The 17,615-nt window shown below is 40.5% G+C and overlaps 1 protein-coding gene across 2 annotated transcripts in view; it reads left to right on the forward strand.

The window, feature by feature from the left end:
• The first annotated feature begins 3,082 nt into the window (after positions 1-3,082).
• LOC135524039 (tetraspanin-18B) overlaps positions 3,083-17,615 on the forward strand; it is a 119,141-nt gene continuing 104,608 nt past the window's right edge. For both annotated transcript variants that reach the window (XM_064951174.1, XM_064951175.1), the window contains exon 1: positions 3,083-3,373. The gene's annotated coding sequence lies outside the window, so the exon portion shown is untranslated. The remainder of the gene's footprint in view (positions 3,374-17,615) is intronic.

A 17,615-nucleotide genomic window follows, 5' to 3' on the forward strand; every position in this document is an offset into this window, starting at 1 on the left:
GAGGCATGTGGCAGGGTCTACAGTCAATCACGGACTACAGGAAGAAATCCAGCCCAGTCACGGACCAGGATGTCTTGCTCCCAGGCAGACTAAATAACTTTTTTGCCCGCTTTGAGGACAATACCGTGCCACTGACACTGCCTGCAACGGAAAAATGCGGTCTCTCCTTCACTGCAGCCGAGGTGAGTAAAACATTTAAACGTGTTAACACTCACAAGGCTGCAGGCCCAGACGGCATCCCCAGCCGTGCCCACAGAGCATGTGCATCCTGGCGGGCTGTATCACCGCCTGGTACGGCAACTGCTCCGCCTTCAACCGTAAGGCTCTCCAGAGGGTAGTGAGGTCTGCACAACGCATCACCGGGGGCAAACTACCTGCCCTCCAGGACACCTACACCACCCGATGTTACAGGAAGGCCATAAAGATCATCAAGGACATCAACCACCCGAGCCACTGCCTGTTCACCCCGCTATCATCCAGAAGGCGAGGTCAGTACAGGTGCATCAAAGCTGGGGCCGAGAGACTGAAAAACAGCTTCTATCTCAAGGCCATCAGACTGTTAAACAGCCACCACTAACATTGAGTGGCTGCTGCCAACACACTGACACTGACTCAACTCCAGCCACTTTAATAATGGGAATTGATGGGAAATGAAGTAAATATATCACTAGCCACTTTAAACAATGCTACCTTATATAATGTTACTTACCCTACATTATTCATCTCATATGCATACGTATATACTGTACTCTATATCATTGACTGCATCCTTATGTAATACATGTATCACTAGCCACTTTAACTATGCCACTTTGTTTACCTACTCATCTCATATGTATATACTGTACTCGATACCATCTACTGTATCTTGCCTATGCTGCTATGTACCATCACTCATTCATATATCCTTATGTACATATTCTTTATCCCCTTACACTGTGTATAAGACAGTAGTTTAGGAATTGTTAGTAAGATTACTTGTTGGTTATTACTGCATTGTCGGAACTAGAAGCACAAGCATTTCGCTACACTCACATTAACATCTGCTAACCATGTGTATGTGACAAATAAAATTTGATTTGATTTGATTTGTATTGTGTAACATGAAGTCCTATGAGTGTCATCTGATGAAGATCATCAAAGGTTAGTGATTAATTTTATCTCTTTCTGCTTTTTGTGACTCCTCTCTTTGGCTGGGAAAATGGCTGTTTTCTATAACTAGGTACTGACCTGACATAATCGTTTGGTGTGATTTCACCGTAAAGCCTTTTTGAAATCGGACACTGTGGCTGGATTTACAACAAGTATAAAATGGTGTAAAATACTTGTATGTTTGAGGAATTTTAATTATGAGATTTCTGTTGTTTTGAATTTGGCGCCTTGCGTCCCGAATATCTCAGAGAGGTTAAACTTATTGAATTCAACCATTATTGGGTTCAAATACACATTTAGATTTGTGAACAGCCATCCACAACAACCACAATCCGTAAGGCACAAATAAAATAAAAGTTTTTCTTTGGCTTGGTGGTGACCTAACATAATCATTTGTGGTGCTTTCGCTGTAAAGCCTATTTGAAACCGGACACTGTAGTGGGCTTAACAACAAGATCACCTTTAAAACGGTATAAAATACATGTATGTTTGAGGAATTTGGCGCCCTGCACTTTCACTGGCTGTTGTCATATCGATCCCGTTAACGGGATTGCAGCCCAAAGAAGTTTTAATACCAGACACTGTATCCATTGTTAGAGTGTGGACACCAATGCTATGATTTTATATTCTGAAAGTGACAGTGTTCAGTTGGTATTCCAGTAGTCATTGCCTGTTCACATCTACTTTATCATGTTTAAACTTGCACTTTAGTTCAGGTTTTACGCTTTATAACTTGTTATAAGAATGTATGAGCCTTTATAATGTCTCATAAGGCTGATCATATCTTCGCCCTATGTCTGTGTAGAGACATTCAAATGGACTCAAAATGGCTAGTATTTAAGTCAGGATCTTCTCCTCTGTGCTAGTTAATGTACCACAATATATATGCCATTCTGCATAACCAATGCCCACAATAGCCTATCTGTGCCCTTTTGCCATTCACTTCAAACACAGTGAAGTTAAAGAGTGACCCAGCCTGTTACTGAGAGTGTGGTCCCTCACTGTGAAAGAGTAAACACAGAGTTTAACCTCTATTGCACAGAGCACCACAACTCAAGGACCATGGAGTCTGCATCCCTGATACTACCCTATTCCCTATGTTGCTTACTACTTTTGACCAGAGCCCATTTGGGCCAATCCTACTCACTTCTTTGTTTCCTCTCAAGGTTAATGTGATCAATCAATAATGACTGAAACAGCAACTCACCACAGGTTCTGATGACTGGATAGGAAAACCCAACAGAACTAACTGATCTGGTGGACTTCCCCAAAAACAGTATTTTGACCTTATTGTGTGTGACAAACGTGGACCTCTGTCCTCTCTGAGCCCTGTGCCTAAAACACCAGACAGCTGCTATCATGTAGCTGCTATCACACACACATACCCACATGCACACACAACACACACACTTCCATTTTGATGGTCATTTAACAAGTAGTTTCTTCTACTCAAGATCCTGACACTTTCTCTCTGTATTGAAATGTTCTCGGTTGGGGTTAGGCAAGTAGAGGGGAAAGGGATAAGGAAACACAGAGTAAAACACAAGGGAATGCAGTTGGGGGTATCACCTATGCCACAGGGAATGTCAGTGTCACGATCTTCTGAGATAAGGAAAAAGATCAGCCTGGATACCTGCTTACCTTGTTCTCCCATCTGTAGTAGATTTGTGACATTAGGGACATGCCTGAAAAGAAAACACTTCCAGCACCCCAGCCACACCTCTCTAAATAATCACTGACCCAAATTGCATTTAATTTATCATAGTCTTTCACCTGTGAGTAAAGTTATCATTACCTTGTGTTTAGAAGATACAATCTAATTCAAACTGAAATAAAGGAGTTAAAGGGGCGTGTCTTGCAAGCTGAGTGCCCGCCCCCGAGGGCTGAATAACGTGTGAATGACTCCAGAGCTTTTCAGCGTGTGGTTCGTTCAGTGAGTTAGGAAGAAAACTGTTTGCATTCCAATCTCTCTCTCGTCTGGAAGACAGCATGACCAAATTGGGGCTATAGTTATCTTCGGCTCTGGAATTTATTTGTTGAAGACTGAAGTCTAAAGCTTGTTGTTATTTTCTTGGACACATCTCCTACTTGGCTATTTTCTTAGAATATTTATTTCGTTTTTTTCTGCTCTGATTTTAGTGCATTCTATTATCTGACATATTTTGTGGAGAGAACACCAGAAAGCTCGCGCAGAGGTGTTGGACTAAGCTGCAGTTTTGAGGTAAGAACAGTCAATGTTTCTCTTTAGTCGATCTCAGTAAAACAACAAAACTATTGCGACCTGTGGAATTTGAACCGAATCCAAATGTGTTCCTTGAAAAGAGAGCAACATGAAGTGATGGAGAAAACTGTAAACAATGTTATCCCATATCTTCTAATCTTGCTACGGGGTTCTGTGGTAAAACGTTGCCATATTGATTGAAAAAAAGTGTACTATGCTATTCATGTCTTATTAACTGTCTATGTTGTGCGCAATGTTTTGATTTGGAAATGGTTTGGATTAGCCTAATGGACTAATGCAGCTGTCGACTATTGTTCTAGTTTGCTCAAGTATAGGTGGTTTTTATGACCGTCGTATGCACACTTTATTACACCACCACAACATTTGTTCAATAATTTTAACAAGCAAAAGACTATCTGCTTAATTAAATGTCAGTATTGCGCAAAGGAAATCTTTGCTACATATTGGAACGTTGGATTCATAAATGTATCCAATTTCTTCGGCGTCGAGCAGCGTGCATTGTTCAAGACTGTATCAGTATTAACTCAGATGAGTGGATATCATTAACGTTAGGTGTGGACGTGGAGTCAAAAACGGAATTATAAAAATGCCTGTTGAACTTTCAACAATCGATTTTGCTTTAGCCTATACCTAGCCTCATTTTTCAATATATAAAGCTTATTGTCAGTGGAGTGCATAAGTTATATTGAACATACTATATCCTACTTTAACACTGTAGAATAAACTAATGATAGGATACATTCATTTTGTATGACCAAAACATTTATGATGCTACCATTTATCTTGCAAGACACATTTAATCTCTGGTATGAGGAACACCGTTGACACCGTTGACATATTTACCAATTAGCTTGTCTTTGAGAGAGCAGGCAGCCGGCCGATATTGGAGAGTTGAGAGTGAAAGCCGATGTTTGCCAGTCAATCAGTACATCAGTCTTCAAGACGGCATCTTTCCCACGCGAAGTGACAGCGTAACGCGCGCGGCCCAGGGGGTTCGGTCATAATGTGGGCCTGTCGCCCACGACGCACGTGGTAACAGATGGGAACGTCTGGAGCTGTCTCAGTTGGAGGCACCTTGGCTTAAGGGCAGGAGTTTACTGACAATTAACATTAATCAAAGACTAGCACACATTGGAGGGAGCCCTTTGATATTAGATGTAAACTAGAGTACAGTATGATAGCAGAGAGGTTTGAAACCTCTATATAGACTCCAGCCACCCAAGTCAATGACTGTTCTCTCTGCTACAGCACAGCAAGCAGAGACCCGAAACATCTTCTAGCCCCAAGCCGTAAGACTGCTAAATAGTTAGTGCAATATAGATAGTTAAATAGTTAACCATAGCTACTTGGACTAACTAATTTGACTCACCACATATGCTGCCTCTACTTTTTATTTTTTTGTTGCTTACCCACTTTATACTTAGCTATATGTACAGTGCCTTGCCACAGTATTCATCCCCGTTGGCATTTTTCCTATTTTGTTGCATTACAACCTGTAATTTAAATTGATTTTTGATTTGGATTTCATGTAATGGACATGATAAAATAATCCAAATTGTGAAGTGAAATGAAAAAAATAACTATAAATAAAAATAATTAAAAAAAAAAAATGAAAAGTGGTGCATGCATATGTATTCACCCTCTTTGCTATGAAGCCCCTAAATAAGATCTGGTGAAACCAATTACCTTCAGAAGTCACATGATTAGTTAAATAAAGTCTACCTGTGTGCAATCTAAGTGTCACATGATCTCAGTGTATATATACACCTGTTCTGAAAGGCTCCAGAGTCTGTAACCACTAGGCAAGGGGCGCCACCAAGTTTTTTATTTTTTATTTCACCTTTATTTAACCAGGTAGGCTAGTTGAGAACAAGTTCTCATTTACAACTGCGACCTGGCCAAGATAAAGCAGAAAGTAAGCTGCACCATGAAGACCAAGGAGCACCAAACTGGTCAGGGGCAATGTTGTGGAGAAGTACAGATCAGGTTTGGGTTATAAAAAAAAACAACGAAACTTTGAACATCCCACAGAGCACCATTAAATCCATGATTAAAAAATGGCTTTCACGGGGTGTCAGCAGTCTATTTTCAAGGTTTCATGCCTGTAATTTCAAAAATGAATAAGAAGTATCAGTTTTAGTGGTGGGACACAGTCTTGTAAATTCGTGTTTGCGCAAGCCTTGAAGACATTACGTACGTTTCCTATTGAACATACCTCTTTCCGTAAGAAATATTATAGTTTGATAACATTTTAGGGTGTCTGAGGAGTAAATGGAAACATATTTTGACTTGTTGAAACAAAGTTTAGGGGTAGATTTTCTGATTCTTTCACTACACGTGTGAACTCCTCAAATCGATGCCGACTTTTTGGGATATAAAGAAGGATTTTATCTAACAAAACGACACTACATGTTATAGCTGGGACACTTTGGATGACAAATCAGAGGACAATTTTCAAAAAGTAAGTGAATATTTAATCGTTATTTGTGAATGTATGAAACCTGTGCCGGTGGAAAAATATTTTGATGTGGGGAGCCGTCCTCAAACAATCGCATGGCATGTTTTTGCTGTAATAGCTACTGTAAATCGGACAGTGCACTTAGATTATCAAGCATTTAAGCTTTCAGCCAATATAAGATACTTATATCCTGTTAAATCTATGGGAGCGCTATTTCATTTTTGGATAAAAATACGTGCCCGTTTTAAGCACAATATTTTGTCACAAAAAGATGCTCGACTATGCATATAATTGATAGTTTTGGAAAGAAAACACTCTGACGTTTCCAGAACTGCAAAGATATTGTCTGTGAGTGCCCCAGAACAGAAGCTACAGGCAAAACCAAGATGAAACTGCAACCAGGAAATTAGCAGGATTTTTGAGGCTCTGTTTTTCATTGTCTCCTTATATGGCTGTGATTGCGACAGGAATGAGCCTGCCCTATCTATCGTTTCCCCAAGGTGTCTGCAGCATTGTGACGTATTTGTAGGCATATCATTGGAAGATTGACCATAAGAGACTACATTTGCCAGGTGTCCGCCCGGTGTCCTCCGTCGAAATTGGTGCGTCATCTTCAACTGCATGTCTTTTTCCAAGCGATTCACCGGGGAAAGGAGACTACCAAGAACGATATATCAATGAAGAGATATGTGAAAAACACATTGAGGATTGATTCTAAACAGCATTTGCCGTGTTTCAGTCGATATTGTGAAGTTAATTTGGAAAACAGTTCGCCGTTTTGATGACTGAATTTACAGGTTTTTTTGGTACCCAAACGTGATGTACAAAACGGAGCGATTTCTCCTACACAAAGAATCTTTCAGGAAAAACTGAACATTTGCTATGTAACTGAGAGTCTCCTCATTGAAAACATCCAAAGTTCTTCAAAGGTAAATGATTTTATTTGAATCCTTTTCTGGTTTTTGTGCAAATGTTGCCCGCTAAATGCTACGCTAAATGCTACGCTAGCTATCACAAATGCTTGTTTTGCTATGGTTCAAAAGCATATTTTGAAAATCTGAGATGACAGTGTTGTTAAGAAAAGGCTAAGCTTGAGAGCAAGCACATTCATTTAATTTCATTTGCGATTTTCATAAATAGTTAACGTTACGTTATGCTAATGAGCTTGAGGCTATAACTGGATACAGGTTTTTTTCATAGCCAAACGTGAACAAAACGGAGCGATTTGTCCTACACCACAAATAATATTTTTTTGAAAAACTGAACATTTGCTATCTAACTGAGAGTCTCCTCATTGAAAACATCTGAAGTTCTTCAAAGGTAAATGATTTTATTTGAATGATTTTCTTGTTTTTGTGAAAATGTTGCTGGCTGAATTCTAGGCTTATAATAGCTATGCTAGCTATCAACACTCTTACACAATTGCTTGTTTAGCTATGGTTGAAAAGCATATTTTGAAAATCTGAGATGACAGTGTTGTTAACAAAAGTCTAAGCTTGAGAGCAAATATATTTATTTCATTTCATTTGCGATTTTCATGAATAGTTAATGTTGCGTTATGCTAATGAGCTTGAGGCTATAAATAGAATCCCGGATCCGGGATTGCTCGACGCAAGAAGATATGTACCTAAATGTTTAAAATCCATATTTATGATTATTTATTTGAATTGCGAGCCCTCCAGTTTCACCAGAAGTTGTCCCGCTAGTGGGACTCCTATATAAAAAATAAGCACACACATTTGGTGTTTGCCAAAAGGTGTGTGGGAGACTCGTACAAACATATGGTAGAAGGTACTCTGGTCAGATGAGACTAAAACTGAGCTAAAACTGAGCTTTTTGGCCAAAACGCTATGTCTGGTGCAAACTCAACACCTCTCATCACCCCAAGAACAACATCCCCATAGTGAAGCATCATGCTGTGGGGATGTTTTTCTTCAGCAGGGACTGGGAAACTGGTCAGAATTGAAGGAATGATGGTTAAAGAAAAATACAGGGGAATTCTTGAGGGAAACCCGCTTGTCTTCCAGAGATTTGAGACTGGTACCGAGGTTCACCTTCCAGCAGGACAATGACGCTAAGCATACTGCTAAAGCAACACTCGAGTGGTTTAAGGGAAAACATTTAAATGTATTGGAATGGCCTAGTCAAACTGTCTTGTCCTGCGTTGCATATTACCAATGCAGTACCTGTTAATTTATCATCGAATCACAGCCTACTTTGCCAAACGGCTAATGATTTTACAAAAGCGCATTCGCGAAAAAAGCACAATCGTTGCACGTACCTAACCATGAACACCAATGACTTTTTAAAAATCAATACACAAGTATATATTTTTAAACCTGCATATTTAGTTAAAAGAAATTCATGTTAGCAGGCAATATTACTAGGGAAATTGTGTCACTTCTCTTGCGTTCAGTGCAAGCAGAGTCGGGGTATATGCAGTAGTTTGGGCCGCCTGGCTCATTGCAAACTGTGTGAAGACCATTTCTTCCTCACAAAGACCGTAGTTAATTTGACAGAATTTGACATAATTATAACATAACATTGACGGTTGTGCAATATTATATTTAGACTTATGGATCCCACCCGTTTGATAAAATAGGGCACGGCTCTGTATTTCACTGAAAGAATAAACATTTTTTTTCGAAATGATAGTTTACGGATTTGACCATATTGATGATTTAAGGCTCGTATTTCTGTGTGTTTATTACATTATAATTTAGTCTATGATTTGGTATTTGATAGAGCAGTCTCACTGAGCGGTGGTAGGCAGCAGCAGGCTCGTAAGCATTCATTCAAACAGCACTTTCCTGCGTTTGCCAGCAGCTCTTCGCAATGTTTCAAGCACAGCTCTGTTTGACTTCAAGCCTATTAACTCCCGAGATTAGGCTTATAGTGCCTATAAGAACATCCAATAGTCGGTCTATGAAATACAAATGGTATAGAGAGAAGTAGTCCTATAATAACTATAACCTAAAACTTCTTACCTGGGAATATTGAAGACTCATGTTAAAAGGAACCACCATATGTTCTCATGTTCTGAGCAAGGAACTTAAACGTTAGCTTTTTTACATGGCACATATTGCACTTTTACTTTCTTCTTCAACACTGTTTTTGCAATATTTAAACCAGATTGAACATGTTTCATTATTTATTTGAGACTAAATTGATTTTATTGATGTATTATATTAAGTTTAAAAAAAGTTCATCCAGTATTGTTGTAATTGTCATTATTACAAATATATATATATTTATATATAAAATATCGGCCAATTTTTCGGGTTTTGGCTTTTTTGGTCCTCCAATAACCGGTATCGGCGTTGAAAAATCATAATCTGTTGACCTTTCTCACACACACACACACACACACACACACACACACACACACACACACACACACACACACACACACACACACACACACACACACACACACACACACACACACACACACACACACACACACACACACACACACTCAGCAAATCAGGTTTCAATTAGACCAGCACTTGTGTGTGAAGAGATTGACTCCGGTGGATTCATTACAGTAACGCAGCTCTCTGGTCAGGTGTGTGTGACAGTGCTGGACTGCTCAGCCTCTTGTAAATCCGATTCACTTATTCAGGTTTTCTGTCTCTCTTGAGGCCAGTCGAGCTAGCAATACTCTCCAGACCGCAGGGTGAGGCCAAATGAGGTTAGAAAGACAATAGACTAGGTTATAGATAGTCTTTCAGAGCCAGCTGACTGAGGATTGGAATCCTCTCACATCATGATTAATGGACAACACAAGAAACGTACACCAGCAGTATATACAACAGTACATGGCAAACTAAACTCAGGCTAAGTCAGTTGTGTAGCTATAATGTTCATTTATTCAGTGCATGCCTATCATGGGGTCAGTGTAGCGACAGAAATAAAATGTATTCTATTACCTTTATTTCTATGAGTGTAGCGCTCCATCCACATTGTAGGGTGAGAACAAAACAAGGAAAGAACAGTTCACTGGCTCTGAATAGCTATGATGTTTGTGTTGGGCTAGGATCATGTACATACCCACATTTGTTATCTCACTTTCCCTCTTTTACTTTCTCCTTCTTTCTTTCCCAAATATCTGGGAGGTTTTGAGTGCTTTTTGAGGGGTGAGACATACACACACACTGCAAAGTGTAAACAGAGTATTTTTTTTCCTTGTGTGTGTTGCGGCTGGGTAGGAGAGCATTTGCCTTGTTAAAGAAAGAAAAAATAGTAGTGTGATGATGGTAGAACAGCTGCCAACACGGATGACTGAACACACACACTCTTACCACCGCCTAAAGCTTTTCTTCTCTTAACTTTCTTCACATGAGGGTTGTTGGAAAATTGTTTTGCTGCCCAGATACAGAAGTTATGTCCACAGGATATAAAAATGCTAATGTCAACACAGTTCACAAACCCTTCAATTTACACAGTCATATGCGTCAGAGAGTAGCAAAAATGCATTCAGTTTTCTCAACGGACCTAATTGTATTTATTTTATTTGTATTTATTTAACTTTCATTTAACTAGGCAAGTCAGTTAAGAACAAATTCTTATTTACAATGACGGCCTACCTAATATAGCAGTGGACCCTGTAAGATAGCAGGAGAGAGATATGTGAGAAAACATCTCATCTCCACCTAACAAGCCTGCTTTGATTTTGCCTGCACTACAGGAATGAACTGGATTTTTGCCATCAGTGATACCATTATACTTGTGAAACACCCAATCAGCCAGAAAGAGACAGACTGGGAAAAGGCACTGTGCCGTTGTGTGTTCCTTATCCAATATAGACCAATCCAGTTATGGGTAGGATATATTAACGTGTGAAATGCCCATGGCAATAATAATAAGAATTTGGTGGATGCTTATTTTTGTCCTGGAGCAATTAGGGTTAAGTGCCTTGCTCAAAGGCACATCGACCTATTTTTCACTTTGTGGGTTTGAAGGTTTCAAACTAGGAAATTCTCAGTTACAGGGGCCAACCCTCCACCGATCCCTTCCTGTTGTAGCTGATGAGGGAAGGGGTGACAGTGGTGTGCTGCGCTACCTGGCCTGGTTTAGTATCACTCATAAAAGAGCTCAAATTAAAGATGCACTCTGCAGTAATCGCTCCGCCACTTCTTGGTTGCTAAAATTCAAAAAGTTAGAGTAATTTAACTTTATTTGACAAAACAAGCAAGTATAGTGTAGAGAATCATTGTACCACCTAACTGCTGTGAAATGTCTTTTCCAAAACAAAATATATTGTATTTTCAGCTGTTAGAAGCAGGTGTACAAAACAAACTACAAAACCGAAAGTAAAAAATAAAAAAACAGAACTTAAAAATGGGATTCACAGAAATAGTGCACATAATTTACTTTCAATGACAATGATAGATCTATAACACATTAATTTGGTTTGGTGGCTCAAAAAGTTACACATTAATCAATCTGCGGAGGTTCCCCATGGATGGTGTAAGAGTCTCTTCTCTCTCTCTCTCTCTCTCTCTCTCTCTCTCTCTCTCCTCCCTCTCTCTCTCTCTCGTTAATAACTGCTGATGTGGCTGATCAGTGGCTGATCACTGATCGCTGCATGGCCCCGTTTTCACAGCCCTAATCACACCATGAATACACCATACCCACTACCTTTCTCTTCTTTCTTTCCCTCCCTCTCTCACTTCTATCTATCTCTCCCCCCCCCCTCTCTCTCTCTCTGGCCGGTCGTTTGATTGCTGTATGGCCCTAAACAGACCAAATGATTAATACAAATGCACCATCCCCTTTCCCACTACCTTTCTCCTTCTTTCTCTCTCCCTTACATCTCTCCATCTCTTTTCTTCCTTCCTTATCCATATCTCTCTCTTCTTCCTTACCCCTTTTCTCTCTCTCTCTCCCCCCCCCCCACTCTCTCTCTCCTCTGCTCTCATCCAGCCTGAGGGCACGTCTGCATCAGTATCGAGGGGGCAGGCAGGAAGGGGAAAATCAGGCCCGGTGGGTCATCTCTGTGTACTTTGCTTCCCGGTATCGTATCAGCCACACTGCTCTTCACTCCGGCACCATCCACCATGCTGCAGTTCACCCACATATGCACACCACACAGGCATGTGCACACACACACACCATCCTCTGAGAGCTCGGAACTAAATGGTGTATCTATATGTTGGCTCAATGTGAAAATTGCTTTTTTTGATCGCTGGAGGACCCTTCATTTAATGTGTGAGATGTAGGAGAGCAGAGTAGCCTGTAATGGGTTCCGTATCTTTGTTGTCGAAAGACACCAGGAAAATGACATTTGCTTTCCAGGGTTGAGGCAGAAATAATTTACACAGTCGAGGTGAGAAAAGGAGAGGAAAGGTGTGTACTTTTCCGGCACCTTGTATAAAAGGGAATAGATGTATCTTTCTGGGGTTTTCACACACAATACATGCATTGGAATTGCACCGGTGTTCTTGCAATTGATTTGATGTTCAAAGACATAGTGGGATTTTGTAGTCTTGCTATTTCTTTAAGCTAAAGGTCACGTCATGCTGAAATTGCTTTCATTGCTGCCCAGTTCTTAAAACAATAACGCTGCCCAGTTTTAAAAACAATAACCAGTTCTTAGAACAGCCTATAGAGAACAATGGATGTTTATGTCTGCTTTTTAAATGTGTAAGGTTCGCTATGAATATGACTCCCATGAGCATCATAAAAAAATATAGACTAGGTTATAAAAAAATATGGAGGAAGTCGAGGACATGCACATACTGTACAGCAGGGATCATCAAATACAATGAACAAAAATATAAACGCAACATGCAGCAATTTCAAATATTTTACTGAGTTACAGTCCATAAGAGGAAATCAGTCAATGGAAATACATTCATTAGGTCCTAATCTTTTGATGTCACATGACTGGGAATACAGTATACAGCACCTTAAAAAAAGGTAGTGGCGTGGATCAGAAAACCAGTAAGTATCTGGTGACCACCATTTGCCTCATGCAGCGCAACACATCTCCTTTGCATAGAGTTGATCAGGCTGTTGATTGTGGTCTGGAATGTTGTCCCACTCCTCTGGATATAGTTGGAAACTGGAACACAATGTCATACATATCGATCCAGAGCATCCCAAACACGCTCAACGGTTGACATGTCTGGTGAGTATGCAGGCCATGAAAGAAATGGGACAGTTTTAGCTTCCAGGAATTGTGTACAGATCCTTGTGACATGGGGCTGTGCATAATCATGCTGAAACATGAGGTGATGACAATGGGCCTTAACATCTCTCTGGTAAGAAGAAGGGCGGGGGTGTATGCCTTATGATTAATGAGTCGTGGTGTGATCATAACAACATACAGGAACTCAAGTCCTTTTGTTCAACTTACCTAGAATTCCTTACAATCAAATGCTATTCTCTTCGATTATAATCACAGCCGTGTATATCCCCCACCAAGCAGAAACCTCGACGGCCCTGAAAGAACTTCATTGAACTCTATGTAAACTGGAAACAACATAGCCTGAGGCTGCATTTATTGTAGCTGGGGATTTTAACAAGGCTAATCTGAAATCAAGGCTCCCTAAATTTTATCAGCATATCGAATGCGCAACCCGGGCTGGCAACACCCTGGATCATCGCTACTCTAATTTCCGTGATGCATACCAAGCTCTCCCTCGCCCTCCTTTGGCAAATCTGACCTCCACTCCTAACCTCACACTCAACGTCAACAAAACAAAGGAGATGATCGCCTTTTCAGCGGAATGTTGTCCGCTAGTGGAACTCCTGCCCTAGAAAGGTTAATTTATCATTGAATCACAGCCTACTTCGCCAAACAGGAGATTTAACAAGCTCATTCACGAAAAAAGCACTGTCGTTGCACCAATGTGTACCTAACCATGAACATCAATGCCTTTCTTAAAATCAATACACAATTGTATATTTTTAAACCTGCATATTCAGTTAATATTGCCTGCTAACATTAATTTCTTTTAACTAGGGAATTTGTGTCACTTCTCTTACGTTCTGTGCAAGCAGAGTCAGGGTATATGCAGCAGTTTGGGCCGCCTGGCTCATTGCGAACTGTGTGATGACTATTTCTTCCTAACAAAGACCGTAAGAATTGTGCATAATTGTGACATAACATTGAAGGTTGTGCAATGTAACAGCAATAATTAGACTTAGGGATGACACCCGTTCGATAAAAAACGGCACGGTTCTGTATTTCCCTGAAAGAATAAACGTTTTGTTTTCGAAATGATAGTTTGACCATATTAATGACCTAAGGCTCATATTTCTGTGTGTTATTATATTATAATTAAGTCTATGATTTGATAGAGCAGTCTGACTGAGTGGTGGTAGGCGGCAGCAGGCTCGTAAGCATTCATTCAAACAGCACTTTCCTGCATTTTCCAGCAGCTCTTTGCTGAGCTTCAAGCATTGCGCTGTTTATGACTTAAATCTATCAACTCCCGAGATTAGGCTGGCAATACTAAAGTACCTATTAGAACATCCAATGGTCAACGGTATATGAAATACAAATGGCATAGAGAGAAATAGTCCTATAATAACTACAACCTAAAACTTCTTACCTGGGAATATTGAAGACTCATGTAAAAAGGAACCACCAGCTTTCATATGTTCTGAGCAAGGACCTTAAACGTTAGCTTTTTACATGTCTCATATTGCACTTTTACTTTCTTCTCCAAAACTTTGTTTTTAAATTATTTTCCCCAAATTGAACGTTTCATTATTTATTTAAGACTAAATTGATTTTATTTATGTATTATATTAAGTTAAAATAATGTGTTCATTCAGTATTGTTGTAATTCTCATTATTACAAATATATATATATAAATATCGGCCGATTTAATCGGTTTCTGCTTTTTTTGGTCCTCCAATAATCGGTATCGGCATTGAAAAATCATAATCGGTCGACCTGTACTTAAAATGATGGCATGGCTTTAGAAGCTTCTTATAGGCTAATTAACATAATTTGAGTATGTTGGAGGTGTACCTGTAGATGTATTTCAAGGTCTGCCTTCAAACTCAGTGCCTCTTTGCTTGACATAATGAGGAAATCAGCCAAGACCTCACAAAAACATTTCTAGACCTCCACAAGTCTGGTTCATCCTTGGGAGCAATTTTGCAAATGCCTGAAGGTACATTGTTCATCTGTACAAACAATAGTACGCAAGTATAAACAACAAAGGGACCATGCAGCCGGCATAAAGCTCAGGAAGGAGATGCGTTCTGTCTCCTAGAGATGAACGTACTTTGGTGCGAAAAGTGCAAATAGAGCAGAGAACAACAGCAAAGGACCTTGGGAAGATGCTGGAGGATTCAGGTACAAAAGTATCTATATCCACAGTAAAACGAGTACTATATCGACATAACCTGAAAGGCCGCTCAGCAAGGAAGAAGCCACAGCTCCAAAACCGCCATAAAAAAGCCAGACTACGGTTTGCAACTGCACATGGAGACAAAGATCGTACTTTTTGGAGAAATGTCTTCTGGTCTGATGAAACAAAAATAGAACTGTTTGGCCATAATGACCATCGTTATGTTTGAAGGAAAAAGGGGAGGCTTGCAAATTGAAGAACACCATCCCAACCGTGAAGCACGGGGTGGCAGCATCATGTTGTGGGGGTGCTTTGCTGCAGGAGGGACTGGTGCATTTCACAAAATAGATGGCATTATGAGGCAAGAAAATTATGTGGATATATTGAAGCAACATCTCAAGACATCAGTCAGGAAGGTAAAGCTTGGTCGCAAATGGGTATTCCAAATGGACAATGACCCCAAGCAGACTTCCACAGTTGTGGCAAAATGGCTTAAGGACAACTACAGTGCCTTGCGTCAGTATTCGGCCCCCTTGAACTTTGCGACCTTTTGCCACATTTCAGGCTTCAAACATAAAGATAGAAAACTGTATTTTTTTGTGAAGAATCAACAACAAGTGGGACACAATCATGAAGTGGAACGACATTTATTGGATATTTCAAAGTTTTTTAACAAATCAAAAACTGAAAAATTGGGCGTACAAAATTATTCAGCCCCTTTACTTTCAGGGCAGCAAACTCTCTCCAGAAGTTCAGTGAGGATCTCTGAATGATCCAATGTTGACCTAAATGACTAATGATGATAAATACAATCCACCTGTGTGTAATCAAGTCTCCGTATAAATGCATCTGCACTGTGATAGTCTCAGAGGTCCGTTAGAAGCGCAGAGAGCATCATGAAGAACAAGGAACACACCAGGCAGGTCCGAGATACTGTTGTAAAGAAGTTTAAAGCCGGATTTGGATACAATTTTTTCCCCAAGCTTTAAACATCCCAAGGAGCACTGTGCAAGCGATAATATTGAAATGGAAGGAGTGTCAGACCACTGCAAATCTACCAAGACCTGGCCGTCCCTCTAAACTTTCTAAACCTTTTGTATGTACAGTGCATTAGGAAAGTACTCAGACGTCTTGACTTTTTCCACACTATTAAATAGCTTCTCCCTCATCAATCTACACCATAATGACGAAGCAAAAACAGTTTTTTAGATATGTTTGCAAATGTATTAAAATAAACAACTGAAATATCACGTTTGCATAAGTATTCAGACCCTTTACGCGATTACAGCCAAATCAAATATATTTATAAAGCCCTTCTTATATCAGCTGATTTCTCAAAGTGCTGTACAGAAACCCAGCCTAAAACCCCAAACAGCAAGCAATGCAGGTGTAGAAGCACGGTGACTAGGAAAACCTCTCTAGAATGGCCAGAATCTAGGAAGAAACCTAAGGAAGAACGAGGCTATGAGGGGTGGCCAGTCCTCTTCTGGCTGCGCCGGGTTGACATTATAACAGAGCATGGCCAAGATGTTCGACTGTTCATAGATGACCAGCAGGGTCAAATAATAATAATCACAGTGGTTGTCGAGGTTGCAACAGGTCAGCACCTCAGGAGTAAATGGCAGTTGGCTTTTCATAGCCAATCATTCAGAGTATCTCTACCTCTCTACCTCTCTCCTGCTGTCTCTAGAGAGTTGAAAAATGCAGGTCTGGGACAGGTAGGATGTCCGGTGAACAGGTCAGAGTTCCATAGCCGCAGGCAGAACAGTTGAAACTGGAGGAGCAGCACGGCCAGGTGGACTGGGGAAGCATGGAGTCATCAGGCCAGGTAGTCCTGAGACATGGTCCTAGGGTTCAGGTCCTCCGAGTGAGAGAAAGAAAGAGAAAATTAGAGAGAACATACTTAAATTCACACAGGACACCGGATAAGACAGGAGAAACACTCCAGAAATAACAGAGTGACCCTAGCCTCCCGACACAAACTACTGCAGCATATATACTGGAGTCTGAGAGACACTGTGGCCCCATCCGACAATTTATTTATTTATTTTATTTTACCTTTATTTAACCAGGCAAGTCAGTTAAGAACAAATTCTTATTTTCAATGACGGCCTAGGAACAGTGTGTTAACTGCCTGTTCAGGGGCAGAATGAAAGATTTGTACCTTGTCAGCTCGGGGATTTGAACTTGCAACCTTCCGGTTACTAGTCCAACGCTCTAACCACTAGGCTACCCTGATGATGCCCCGGCCAGGGCCAAACAGGCAGGATATAACCCCCCACACTTTGCCAAAGCACAGCCCCCACGCCACTAGAGGGATATCTTAGACCGCCTACTTACCATCCTGAGACAAGGCAGAGTATAGCCCACAAAGATCTCCGCCACGGCACAACCCAAGGGGGGCGTCAACCCAGACAGGAAGATCACGTCAGTGACTCAACCCACTCA

This window comes from Oncorhynchus masou, chromosome 31 (genome assembly GCF_036934945.1).
Source record: "Oncorhynchus masou masou isolate Uvic2021 chromosome 31, UVic_Omas_1.1, whole genome shotgun sequence".
NCBI lineage: Eukaryota > Metazoa > Chordata > Actinopteri > Salmoniformes > Salmonidae > Oncorhynchus > Oncorhynchus masou.